Here is a 2,928-nt window from a genome sequence, read left to right on the forward strand (position 1 = left end):
GTCAGACAGATTTAAATAAAAAAAACAACAAAAGAAACAAAAAAAAACAACCGTTGGACCAAAACATGGATGAGGGCTTGAGAAAACACAGACAAAGTTACTAAACATGCAGCTCAGTTTTTCAAAACACCTAGAAAAATAGATTTATAGTGAGAAATATTTTTTCTTCTTTAAAGTTCTTTAGAAATTGTTAAAACTGTTTTAAATTCTGAAAGATTGTGATTTTTTTCTCTCTTGAACCGCGTGTTTAGCTTTGAGAGAAATCTGCACAGGAAGTCAACAAGTTTAGTGGGAACCACTGAAATACACCCAATGCACACAGGAAGCCCCAAGGAACTCTGGGGGGGGGGGGGGGTGTTTCACCAGCTGATGGAGTTTAAAGGCCGCAGGAGCTCGTACGTCTTTAGGTGTTGATTTACGGCTGAAACCAGATGTTTTCGTTTTGACATCAAATCAGACTAAATCTGAACGGGTTCTGGTTCAAAACGTTCACATCAACACCAGAACCGAAGCAAAGACCTCGTGAAGCGGGTCAGAAAATCCAGAGCGAGACGAGACCAACATGGACTGCAGTGGTTCCCAACTCAGGTCCTTGAGGAACCCCAGCCTGCATGTTTTAGTAGTTTCTCTGCTCCACCACACCTGATTCAGTGATTAAATTACTTCCTCGTTATTCAGAAGCCTGGTCATCACCCATTAATTAAAACAAGTGTGTCGGAGCAGAGAAACAGCTAAAGCATGCAGGATGGTGTTCCTCAAGGACTAGGGTTAGGGACCCCTGCATTAGTTTGTCCACACAGGGAGGTTCATGTTTGGAGACATGTCCTGTGGTCTGATGAGACTCAAACGAAACCGTTTGACCCTCGTTACGTTTGGAGGGAAAAGGAAGAACATGGTCCGGACTGTGAAGTACGGAGGTGGTTGCATCATGATTGGGGGGGTGTTACTGCAGGAGGGACATCATAAAGAAACAGTATCTAAAGACAGTTAAAGCTTTGGACACAGATGGATCTGCAAGTGGACAATGTCCCTCAGCATACATCCAGTTACAAAGAGGCTGAAGGACAAAGTCCACATGTTGGACTGTCCATCTCAATGTCCTGATCTTAGTCCTACAGAGTGTGTTCAGAGCTGAAAAGGCTACAAACCTGACTCAGGTCCAACAGTTTTGTCAGGAGGTCCAACAAACTGCTGCGAGACTTTTGTGGAACCTTGACCGGAGTCAGCAAAGAATCAGGTTCAGGGTCAGCCTGGTCTAACGGGACGGAACATCTGGATCCATCTGCTGTAAACCTTGGAGCCCCAGAGTTCCCTGCAGGTGAAAACATGGCTCCATAAACTTTTTGAGCTAGTTAAATCGTCTTTTCCCCCACGAGAGGAAAGAGTTAAAGAGGTTTGAAGACCACACAACAGCAAAAAGCAACAGCGGAGTGAAAGAGAGAAGGAAAAGAAAAAGGCAGATTTACAGACGGAAAGAAAGCAGCAAATAAAGGTGGACTTCACAAATTTTTCGTCTCTTTTTTTTTTCTTTGCAAAGGCCACCGAACACGAAACTCCACGACCTCCACTGGCTTCACTAAGACTGCAGATAGAGGGAAACGGAGGAGGAGGTCAGCTCCTCCTCTCTGACCTGGCCTCCTCCCCTTCGCCACACTAGAGATAGAGCACAGAGAAGACAAAGGACAAAAACAGCTACAGGAGCTCAGGATATACTGCATATAGTCAACACACACAGAGAGAAGTGGCCGTGAAGGACTCGGACAGCCAGTGACACGAAACACATCGGAAACACCATTTTACGCCTTAAATACACGGAGTTAATAAGGAGGAGGTGATGGGAGCGACCAGGCTGTCGACGTTAGGAACATGGACAGTTTATACTATTTTAATTAGCACTCTTTTTTTAGCTTTTTACCCAAAAGTAGGTAGAGGAAACAAAAAAGACAAACAAGAATCACAGTGCTTTTAAAACACCAACTGTTAATTATTGTTTTTTTGTTCCGTCACCGGAGGCTGAGGAGGAAAAACACGACGACAAAGACGGAACTTTTAAAGGAAAGAGTTGGTTTTTTTTCTCGTTTATCAAAAAAAGTCGGACTTTTCTTGTTGGAGTCATTTGATTGTTTGTCCGGTTGATTGAAAATGCATGTCTTTGTTACAATCTCCTTGTTGATATGTGCGTTGCTGTTTGAAATCACAGGTTCTGGTGATGAGGAGGTGGAAGAGAGCGGATTGTTGAGGAGAACCTTGAGGAGGTGATTCTGGTTCAGGAAGAAGAGGAGGAGGAGGAGCCAGTCGAGGGTCGTAACATTCACTTTTCAAGTTATTAAGCTGCTTCTTCAGCCTCAGTCTCACTGAGAGCGAGAAGATTGGATTTCAAAGGAGCTGCAGCAGCCGGGCCTGGAGGTCCGATCGGACCGGAGCCGCCGCTGCCGTCGGACTTCCTGAAGAAAATAAACCTAAACAGCTGTTTTTAAAACACCTTCCTCCTCCGAGCAGAACGATCACCAGTCTGTCAACAAGCTGCGGGTTCAGGTTCAGCCCCCACATCAGCCCGCTGAAGCAGGGTCACTGGACCAGAACCAGAACCACAAGTCTGCAGAACGGACCGGCAAACATGCCGACACACCGCTCAAGAGGTCAGAGGTCAGAGCTGGGGCCGAGCCGATCCAGGGTCAGCGCAGAGAACACAAAGTATCTGAAGCTGAAAGTGTTTAACACACAGCCGAACACACAGCTGAACAGAAAGATGTACACACAGCCGAATAGACAGTCAAACACACAAACACACAGCTGAACACACAGCCGAATATACAGCCGAACACACAGCTGAACAGAAAGATGTACACACAGCTGAATAGACAGTCAAACACACAATCACACAGCTGAACACATAGATGAACACACAGCCGAACATACAGACAGCTG

The sequence above is a fragment of the Nematolebias whitei genome, chromosome 21, assembly GCF_014905685.2.
Source record: "Nematolebias whitei isolate Nwh7 chromosome 21, NemWhi1, whole genome shotgun sequence".
NCBI lineage: Eukaryota > Metazoa > Chordata > Actinopteri > Cyprinodontiformes > Rivulidae > Nematolebias > Nematolebias whitei.